Consider the following 12,618-nt stretch of genomic DNA (forward strand, 5'->3'; position numbering starts at 1 on the left):
TACAGTGTTGCTATGGAAACACTGACCTACTGTAATGAAAGTATGTGATAAAAATAAATAAATAAATATCTGACCCCCCCCCCCCAGAGTAGTACAGTGTTGCTATGGAAACACTGAGCTACTGTAATGAAAGTATGTGATAAACATAAATATCTGACCCCCCCCCAGAGTAGTACAGTGTTACTGTGGAGGCACTGACCTACTCTAATGAAAATATGAAAGTATGTGATAAAAATAAATAAATAAATATATGACCCCCCTCCCCCAGAGTAGTACAGTGTTACTATGTTGACACTGACCTACTGTAATGAAAATATGTGAAAACAAAATAATAATAATGAAAATGTAAAACAAAATAATACAACTGTAATAAAAAAGTTTTTACATTTATTTTTAAATTTTAAAAATATTTTAAAGATTGAATAAAACAGTATTTATTTATTTTTTTGTTTTTAAATACTGTCACAGGAAAGTGGTCATTTGGGGGGGGGCTTTGTACTGTCTGAGCATTTTAGGACCACAAGAGATTAGATAGGTGGTCAGTACATCAGGATTGGTCAATTTTCGTAGTTTGTAGACTCTGTAATCTTTCAGACAAGCCTATTATTTTATACGTTTATTGGTTTTTGTTTTTACCAAAGACGTGCAGCAGAATACATTTTGGACTAAATTTATTACGGAATTTGATTTTATTGAATATGTTTTATAACGGAAAGCAGAATTTTTTTTATTTAGAAAATGTTCTGTCTTTTTTTCATTTATATTTCCAAAAATACAAAAAAAAACTGGAGTGGTGATCAAATACCACCAAAAGAATGCTCTATTTGCGGGAAAAATACATTATTTCAACTTTACTTGTGTACAGTATGGCATGACCGCGCAATTGCCAGCTAAATTAGTGCAGTGCTGAATAGCAAAAAAAATTCCCTGCAAAGTAGGTAAAATCTTCTGGTGCTCAATTATACATAAAGCTGTAATATTGGCAGCTAACAGTAGAGGGCAGTAGCTCCCTACAGAGATTTGTTTTTTTAAATTAATCAGAGATTCTAATTCCGAATCACAACAGTAATAAATTTAAAAGAATCCGAAATAATGAACAAAAAAAATTTGAACAAAATTCAAATCAATTCAAATGCAAAAACAAATTTGAATTACAAAAAAAAAATTTAATTTGAAAAAACAAGAATAGAGTAAAATAGAAAACAAAATAAAGGAATAGAATAGAAAAGAATAGAAGGGGAAAAAGAGTAGAATAGAAAACAAAAGAATAGAATAGAAAAAAAAACTGAGTAAAACCGAAAAAAATAGAATGAAAAATAAAGGAAAACATAGAAAATAATAGAATCAATAAAAATAGAATAGAATAGATAAGAATAGAATAGATTAGAATTGAATAGAAAATCAAACAGGGATTTGCAAATCCTATCTCCCGCCGCCTGGGACATGTATTTCCAGCTCCGGGCAGGTTGTTTCTCCAGGAGCTTCACACGTAACTATTTCATGTCCAGTTAGTAGCCGAGTTCTAACTAAAGGGGGCACTCCGCTGAGCTCTGACTAAAGGGGGCACTCTGCTGAGCTCTGACTAAAGGGGGCACTCTGCTGAGCTCTGACTAAAGGGGGCACTCTGCTGAGCTCTGACTAAAGGGGGCACTCTGCTGAGCTCTGACTAAAGGGGGCACTCTGCTGAGCTCTGACTAAAGGGGGCACTCCGCTGAGCTCTGACTAAAGGGGGCACTCTGCTGAGCTCTGACTAAAGGGGGCACTCTGCTGAGCTCTGACTAAAGGGGGAACCCCGCTGAGCTCTGACTAAAGGGGGCACTCCGCTAAGCTCTGACTAAAGGGGGCACTCTGCTGAGCTCTGACTAAAGGGGGCACTCTGCTGAGCTCTGACTACAGGGGGCACTCTGCTGAGCTCTGACTAAAGGGGGCACTCTGCTGAGCTCTGACTACAGGGGGCACTCTGCTGAGCTCTGACTACAGGGGGCACTCTGCTGAGCTCTGACTAAAGGGGGCACTCTGCTGAGCTCTGACTACAGGGGGCACTCTGCTGAGCTCTGACTACAGGGGGCACTCTGCTGAGCTCTGACTAAAGGGGGCACTCTGCTGAGCTCTGACTAAAGGGGGCACCGACAGCAACAACATCTCCCACCACAGAGAGAGGTCAGAGTGTTGGAAATTGCAGAGGAGGCGTGTGACCATCCCACGTGAGGCACCTCAGAGATTGTGCAGCACCGACAATTGACAACAGGAAAAAACTAGCCAGAGAGATAAAGCCCCAGTCATCATCCCTTCAAGGAGTTAACCCCCAGAGACTGTTCTTGGATGTGGTGAGCAACTGCTAACCTGTGACATGTCAGTCCTTAAGAGCGCTCCACCGATTCACTAACACAGGCCTGTGCAACACATAGACTCACACAGTGTTACAGTCCCACAGTATACAAGTGAATATAAAAACACAGTTTTTGACAAGTCTATTGTTCTTAAAAAGCCAAAAAAAAGTCCCCCTACGTTATTCCAGCATCATTCCTGACTGCTGGCCCCCAACCTGCACAAAAAAAAAAACAGCTGTCCACTGGATTCCTCCTGAATGACAGCTCCGCCGCCTAAGGTACATAGCTAGCTGGTGATGTCACTGGGTTACCCCCGCCCTCTTGTGACATTATTAACCTTTCATGCCCCAATCAATGATGTCAAAATGGGGCGGGGACACCTAGTGATAATACCTGGTGGTCTTAGTTTAGTTAGTGGAAGGTAGGCAGCAGAGCTGTCATTCAGCAGCAGCCAAGGATGGGTGTAGGCCTGTTTTTTTTTGGGGGGGGCGGATCAGCGGCCAGTGTTCACAATAAGTGATGCTGGATTTACTTTGGGGAATTCCTATTTCTTGCTTTTTTTAACCCCTCGCCTACCGGGCACTTCTACCCCCTTCCTCCCCAGGCCAATTTTCAGCTTTCAGCGCTGTCACACTTTGAATGACAATTGCGCGGTCGTACAACACTGTACCCATATGACATTTTTATCATTTTTTTTTAGACAGATAGAGCTTTATTTTGGTGGTATTTAATCACTGCTGGGATTTTTATTTTTTGCTAAACCAAAAACAACTGAAATTTGTTTTAAAAAATCTTTTTTTCTTAGTTTTTGTTATAAAGTTTTGTAATAAGTGATTTTTCTCCTTCACTGATGTGCGCTAATGAGGCTTCAGTGATGGGCACTGATGAGGAGGCACTGGTAGGTGGCACTGATGGGCATTGCCAGGCATTACTGATGGGCACTGATAGGCAGCACTCATATATGGCACCTAAAGGCAGCACTGATGCACACTGATAGGCGGCACTGATTGGCAGCACTGATAGGTGGCACTGACTGGCATTGATAGGTGGCACTGAAAGGCAACTCAGATGGGCACTGATATGTGGCATTGATATGCACTGGTAGGCACTGATAAGTGGCATTGATGTGGCACTGATGGGCACTGGCAGATGGTATTGATGAGCACTGACAGCTGGCATTCATGGACATTGACAGCTGGCACTGCCGGGACTACACTGATCATCAGTGCTCTGATGATCAGTGTAGATGTCCCCTCTGAGGAATGCAGATTACCGGCTCTCCTCTCCTCTCCTGTCAGCGTGACAGCTCATGAGGAGAGAAATGCCGATAACCAGCATTTCCCTGTTTACATGCAATCAGTTGTGATTGGACATAGCTGATCACATGACCGAGCCGACATCTTTGGCTCTTTCCTTTGATCGAAGTTTTTATTTACTTTGCCCATTTTTTTGGTGAATGAGTGGGGGTACTATGTAACCCATGCTTATAGGATTCACATGAGGGAGCCAGGATCTGGGGGGCCCCTTGGTAAAGGGGTTTTCAGATTCCAATAAGTCCCCCCCACCCCCACAACTTCCAGGTCAGGGTTGTGGGGAAGAGGCCCTCGTCCTCATCAACATGGAGAAGAAAACTGCTTTGGGGGTGCTTTGTTCACTTGTCCCCCCCTTTCCTTCCCCTGCCAGGCTGAAGGCCTAGGAAAGTATTGTTGACAATGTTTGGTCATTCAGGCTGATTGCTGCTACTATTTATTAACACATTTAGCAGCAATAATAGGCAAAAGTATCCGGTCTTCTGCTTGTAAATGAAGCAGAAATGTACTATATTAAAGTTTGTGGTGAGTCCCCAAAGTAGAACCTACAAGGTGAGGACAAGAAGGAGGAGGATATCTTCCACCCAACATGGCAATCCCACAAAGTCTAGAGGTGCTGCACCCTTCCCAGTCACCGTGTGTGCACTGCCACTAACATGGTAGTCTAGTGAAAGGGATGTGTGGTCAAGGAAGGCAGGGAGGTCCTTTTGATAAAAATAATAAAATAAATGATCACCCTGATCACAGCCATAACCCATACCGGCGCCCTGATCACCGCCATACCCCATACCAGCGCCCTGATCACCACCATACCCCATACCAGCGTCCTGATCACCGCCATACCCCATACCAGCGCCCTGATCACCACCATACCCCATACCAGCGTCCTGATCACCTCCATACCCCATACCAGCGTCCTGATCACCGCCATACCCCATACCAGCATCCTGATCACCACCATACCCCATACCAGCGCCCTGATCACCGCCATACCCCATACCAGCGCCCTGATCACCACCATACCCCATACCAGCGTCCTGATCACCGCTATACCCCATACCAGTGTCCTGATCACCGCCATACCCCATACCAGCGCCCTGATCACCACCATACCCCATACCAGAGTCCTGATCACCACCATACCCCATACCAGCGTCCTGATCACCGCTATACCCCATACCAGTATCCTGATTACCGCCATACCCCTTACCAGCGTCCTGATCACCACCATACCCCATACCTGCATCCTGATCCCCCCCATACCCCATACCAGCATCCTGATCACCACCATACCCCATACCAGCGTCCTGATCACCTCCATACCCCATACCAGTATCCTGATTACCACCATACCCCTTACCAGCGTCCTGATCACCACCATACCCCATACCTGCATCCTGATCCCCCCCATACCTCATACCAGCATCCTGATCACCACCATACCCCATACCAGCGTCCTGATCACCTCCATACCCCATACCAGCGCCCTGATCACCACCATACCCCATACCAGCGTCCTGATCACCTCCATACCCCATACCAGCATCCTGATCACAGCCATACCCCATACCAGCGCCCTGATCACCACCATACCCCATACCAGCGTCCTGATCACCGCCATACCCCATACCAGCACCCTGATCACCGCTATACCCCATACCAGTGTCCTGATCCCCCCCATACCCCATACCAGTATCCTGATTTCCACCATACCCCTTACCAGCGTCCTGATCACCACCATACCCCATACCTGCATCCTGATCCCCCCCATACCCCATACCAGCATCCTGATCACCACCATACCCCATACCAGCGCCCTGATCACCACCATACCCCATACCAGCGTCTTGATCACCTCCATACCCCATACCAGCATCCTGATCACCGCCATACCCCATACCAGCATCCTGATCACCACCATACCCCATACCAGCATCCTGATCACCACCATACCCCATACCAGCATCCTGATCACCACCATACCCCATACCAGCGTCCTGATCACCACCATACCCCATACCAGCATCCTGATCACCACCATACCCCATAATAGCATCTTGATCACCACCATACCCCATACCAGCATCCTGATCACCGCCATACCCCATACCAGCGTCCTGATCCCCCCCATACCCCATACCAGCATCCTGATCACAGCCATAACCCATACCAGCATCCTGATCACCACCATACCCCATACCAGCGCCCTGATCACCACCATACCCCATACCAGCGTCCTGATCACCTCCATACCCCATACCAGCGTCCTGATCACCGCCATACCCCATACCAGCATCCTGATCACCACCATACCCCATACCAGCGCCCTGATCACCGCCATACCCCATACCAGCGCCCTGATCACCACCATACCCCATACCAGCGTCCTGATCACCGCTATACCCCATACCAGTGTCCTGATCACCGCCATACCCCATACCAGCGCCCTGATCACCACCATACCCCATACCAAAGTCCTGATCACCACCATACCCCATACCAGCGTCCTGATCACCGCTATACCCCATACCAGTATCCTGATTACCGCCATACCCCTTACCAGCGTCCTGATCACCACCATACCCCATACCTGCATCCTGATCCCCCCCATACCCCATACCAGCATCCTGATCACCACCATACCCCATACCAGCGTCCTGATCACCTCCATACCAGCATCCTGATCACCACCATACCTCATACCAGCATCCTGATCACCACCATACCCCATACCAGCGTCCTGATCACCTCCATACCCCATACCAGCGCCCTGATCACCACCATACCCCATACCAGCGTCCTGATCACCTCCATACCCCATACCAGCATCCTGATCACAGCCATACCCCATACCAGCGCCCTGATCACCACCATACCCCATACCAGCGTCCTGATCACCGCCATACCCCATACCAGCACCCTGATCACCGCTATACCCCATACCAGCATCCTGATCACCACCATACCCCATACCAGCATCCTGATCACCGCCATACCCCATACCAGCGTCCTGATCCCCCCCATACCCCATACCAGCATCCTGATCACAGCCATAACCCATACCAGCATCCTGATCACCGCCATACCCCATACCAGTGTCCTGATCACCACCATACCCCATACCAGCGTCCTGATTACCTCCATACCCCATACAAGCATCCTGATCACCACCATACCCCATACCAGCATCCTGATCACCACCATACCCCATACCAGCGTCCTGATCACCGCCATACCCCATACCAGCGTCCTGATCCCCCCATACCCCATACCAGCATCCTGATCACAGCCATAACCCATACCAGCATCCTGATCCCCCCCATACCCCATACCAGCATCCTGATCACCACCATACCCCATACCAGCGCCCTGATCACCACCATACCCCATACCAGCGTCTTGATCACCTCCATACCCCATACCAGCATCCTGATCACCGCCATACCCCATACCAGCATCCTGATCACCACCATACCCCATACCAGCATCCTGATCACCACCATACCCCATACCAGCATCCTGATCACCACCATACCCCATACCAGCGTCCTGATCACCACCATACCCCATACCAGCATCCTGATCACCACCATACCCCATAATAGCATCTTGATCACCACCATACCCCATACCAGCATCCTGATCACCGCCATACCCCATACCAGCGTCCTGATCCCCCCCATACCCCATACCAGCATCCTGATCACAGCCATAACCCATACCAGCATCCTGATCACCGCCATACCCCATACCAGTGTCCTGATCACCACCATACCCCATACCAGCGTCCTGATTACCTCCATACCCCATACCAGCATCCTGATCACCACCATACCCCATACCAGCATCCTGATCACCACCATACCCCATACCAGCGTCCTGATCACCGCCATACCCCATACCAGCGTCCTGATCCCCCCATACCCCATACCAGCATCCTGATCACAGCCATAACCCATACCAGCATCCTGATCACCGCCATACCCCATACCAGCGTCCTGATCACCACCATACCCCATACCAGCATCCTGATCACCGCCATACCCCATACCAGTGTCCTGATCACCACCATACCCCCTACCAGCATCCTGATCACCACCATACCCCATACCAGCGTCCTGATCACCACCATACCCCATACCAGCGCCCTGATCACCTCCATACCCCATACCAGCGTCCTGATCACCTCCATACCCCATACCAGCATCCTGATCACCACCATACCCCATACCAGCATCCTGATCACCACCATACCCCATACCAGCATCCTGATCACCGCCATACCCCATACCAGCGTCCTGATCACCACCATACCCCATACCAGCATCCTGATCACCGCCATACCCCATACCAGTGTCCTGATCACCACCATACCCCCTACCAGCATCCTGATCACCACCATACCCCATACCAGCATCCTGATCACCTCCATACCCCATACCAGCATCCTGATCACCACTATACCCCATACCAGCGTCCTGATCACCACCATACCCCATACCAGCGTCCTGATCACCACCATACCCCATACCAGCATCCTGATCACCACCATACCCCATACCAGCGTCCTGATCACCACCATACCCCATACCAGCATCCTGATCACCACCATACCCCATACCAGTATCCTGATTACCACCATACCCCTTACCAGCGTCCTGATCACCACCATACCCCATACCTGCATCCTGATCCCCCCCATACCCCATACCAGCATCCTGATCACCACCATACCCCATACCAGCGTCCTGATCACCTCCATACCCCATACCAGCGCCCTGATCACCACCATACCCCATACCAGCGTCCTGATCACCTCCATACCCCATAATAGCATCCTGATCACCACCATACCCCATACCAGCATCCTGATCACCACCATACCCCATACCAGCGTCCTGATCCCCCCCATACCCCATACCAGCATCCTGATCACAGCCATAACCCATACCAGCATCCTGATCACCGCCATACCCCATACCAGTGTCCTGATCACCACCATACCCCATACCAGCGTCCTGATCACCTCCATACCCCATACCAGCATCCTGATCACAGCCATACCCCATACCAGCGCCCTGATCACCACCATACCCCATACCAGCGTCCTGATCACCGCCATACCCCATACCAGCACCCTGATCACCGCTATACCCCATACCAGTGTCCTGATCCCCCCCATACCCCATACCAGTATCCTGATTACCACCATACCCCTTACCAGCGTCCTGATCACCACCATACCCCATACCTGCATCCTGATCCCCCCCATACCCCATACCAGCATCCTGATCACCACCATACCCCATACCGGCGCCCTGATCACCACCATACCCCATACCAGCGTCTTGATCACCTCCATACCCCATACCAGCATCCTGATCACCACCATACCCCATACCAGCGTCCTGATCACCACCATACCCCATACCAGCATCCTGATCACCACCATACCCCATAATAGCATCCTGATCACCACCATACCCCATACCAGCATCCTGATCACCGCCATACCCCATACCAGCGTCCTGATCCCCCCCATACCCCATACCAGCATCCTGATCACCGCCATACCCCATACCAGCATTCTGATCACCCCCATATGTCATGGCAGCATACTGATCACCACCATACCCCATACCAGCATCCTGATCACCGCTATACCCCATACCAGCATCCTGATCACCACCATACACCATACCAGGATCCTGATCACCCCAATAACCCATACCAGCGTCCTGATCCCCCCCATAACCCATACCAGCGTCCTGATCACCGCCATACCCCATACCAGCGCCCTGATCACCGCCATACCAGCATCCTGATCACCCTCATACCCCATACCAGCATCCTGATCACCGCCATACCAGCATCCTGATCACCCTCATACCCCATACCAGCATCCTGATCACCCTCATACCCCTACCAGCATCCTGATCACCTCCATACCAGCATCCTGATCACCCTCATACCCCATACCAGCATCCTGATCACTGCCATACCCCCTACCAGCATCCTGATCACCGCCATACCAGCATCCTGATCACCCTCATACCCCCTACCAGCATCCTGATCACAGCCATACCCCCTACCAGCATCCTGATCACCCTCATACCCCCTACCAGCATCCTGATCACCGCCATACCAGCATCCTGATCACAGCCATACCCCCTACCAGCGTCCTGATCAATGCCATCCCCATACCAGTGTCCTGATCACTGCCATACCCCATACCAGTGTCCTGATTACTGATCAATGTGATGTCATCACGCCACCCAGGTTAGATGTGTAGAATGAGCCGACAGGTGTAATGATGTCACACCATAGTTACACTGGCTCAGGCTAGGCTCAGATATGTAGAATGAGTGGTGGCTCTCTTGCCTTACCATTACTGGCGGCTGTTCCTGATGCCCAGGGAAGCGATAATGCTGGCACTTTTCTTTACCTGTGTGAATTACATCAGACTTTAATGTTACTACATTGGAGTCCGCTTATAAGTTACTTACCAGATTGTATCTGGCCCATATGCTCCCTGGATCTTCGGGCCTGTGTTTCAGAGTATATCAGGCTACTGGCAATGTCCTCCATATACAGTATGGTGGATCTGCCCAATGCTGAACTGCTTCTGCTCTAAAGTTTTGTTTTTTTTTGTAAGTTATTAGGGATCCAATTTTAAGAGACTCCTGGGTAGCACTACTACAGTTTGAGCCTCCTGGCCTTACTACAAGACAGTTCAAAATGACTCATTTCATTCTTCTACTGTAGCTTCTACAATGACCATAGCCAGGGTGTGGACAAAACAATCCACCCACTTCCCTGATGACGAATCCTGATCTTGCTAATAACCATACCAAATTTCACAAAATCTGGGACCCCTGGATCGCATACCGCTATCCAAATCTAGCCATTTAATATGGGCCCCTATTGGTCCAGCTGTTGAGAGGCAGCACAATGGCTAAATGGTTAGCACTTCCACCTGGCAGTAATAGGGTCATTGGTTCAAATTCCAACCACAGCACTACCTGCCTGGAGTTTGCATGTTCTCCCTGTGCCTGCATGGGTTTCCACTAGTCTCCTCCCACACTCCAAAGACTGTCAAGGTCCTACCTTTTCCCAGAGGTTATGTTACTCCATGTGCTGGCATCCATCTTGGATTTCTGCTGAGCATGGTGGGAATCTTTTATGCCTTCAGGTCTCTGAGGTCCATCCCCCAGAGGGGTGTGGCTGAGTACATATAAGCCTGTGATCCGCACATGCTCTTTGCACTTGTGTCTTGTGTCTTTGTCTTGCTACAGCTCTGTGTATACGCTCGTGACTCTTCTGGTATCTGACTCGGCTTGTGACTAAGACCATTCTCTGTGTTTTCCTTCGATCTGACCTTCCGTTGCTGAACCCGGCTTGTGACCTGTGATTCTCTGTCTACTGTTCTGTACCGTTTTGTCCCGTTGTTGTTGACCCGGCTTGCCTGACTACGCTATTGTCATTCTCACCAGCTACACGCCATTGGCGGTGGCCATTACCGCAGCCGGGGTGTCTCGGGGGTCACGACCTGGTTCCTGGCTGTGTCAAGTCCATCCCCACCATCAGGGGCCCTGGTGAAGGGCAGCCTGGGACTTAGACTCCGCGCCCTGAGGGACTTCGGTCTGTTGGTGGTGGTTGCCGTCAGCCAGTGCGTTACCCTGCCACTAGGCCTACCTGTCCGTGCTACAGCCCCGCCCTGACAAAGACATGCTGGGAGGTGAATTGGCTCCTGTCTAAATTGTCACTAATATGTGTATGTATGAATGTGAGTTAGGGACCTTAGATTGTACGCTCCTCGGGGGCGGGGACTGATGTGAATGTACAATATATATGGAAAGCGCTGCATACATTGATGGCGATATATAAGTACCTTTAATAAAAATAAATATTACGCGATATTCCCCCCTTGTTGTACCCCTCCCCATTTCCTTTTTTCCCTCTCCTCCCCTTCTTTCCACTCCAACTTATCCACTCTCACTTTTTGTATTTCTTTCTTTTCTTCTACTTTGTACATCTCTCTAAGCCTCATGTGTCAAACACAAGGCCATACCTCCCAACTGTCCCCGATTTCGAGGGACTGTCCCTGATTTAGAACAAAGTCCCTCTTTCCTCCTCATTTGTCCCTCACTTTGGTCAGATTTTTACAGTTGTATATAAAATGCACTTTTCCCAGTGCTAAACCATTCATCCAGTTTCTAAATGGTTGAATTTACAGTATAACAATCAACAGCCAATATAAACGGATTGTAGTGGCAAAAAAAGCACTTGTGGGTTCCACTAATCTTTTTTTTGTAGATTTCTTCTTCAGGGGGGGTATCTTGTGCCTACATACATTTACTAATAGGTGTCCCTCAGTCCTATCTTAAAAATGTGGGAGGTATGCAAGGCCTGCAGGCTTAATCTGGCCCCCAGGCTATTTTATGTGGCCCTTCGCACCTCTCCTGCAGCTGCACCCCTCTCATCTCCGCCCCCATCTTCTCAGAGAGCAGAGAGGACAGAATTTCTCCTACAGATCCTGCACCTCTCTGTGCAGCCACAACATCCCCTCAACTCCACCTCCTCTGGTCTCAGCAGTCAGCAGACTGTGGCAGCTGACTCCAGTCCTCTCCTGGTCCTCCTCCAGACCCTGCACTTTCTGCTACTCAGGTCAAACCCCAGCTTCTTCCCAGCACAAGGTAAGGGGGGTGCACTGTGATGTAAGGGAGGGTGGAGGATTCTTGACTTCTGATGGTGGGGGGGAAGGGTCTTGACATCTGATGTAAGGGGGTGTTCTGGACATCTAGTTTTATAGATGCAACTGGCCCTCTGAGGGCAAACCAAATGTTGATGTGACCCACGATTAAATTGAGTTTGACAGCTCTAAGCCATTTCTAGCACCATTTCTGGCCATATATGTCTTCAATTGGAATGGTCCTCCCTGCTGAGCACCAAATAAATGACTTTCTCTGTTTTTATGT

This window comes from Staurois parvus, unplaced genomic scaffold, assembly GCF_062004578.1.
Source record: "Staurois parvus isolate SC_StPar_1 unplaced genomic scaffold, SC_StPar_1.0 ptg001772l, whole genome shotgun sequence".
NCBI lineage: Eukaryota > Metazoa > Chordata > Amphibia > Anura > Ranidae > Staurois > Staurois parvus.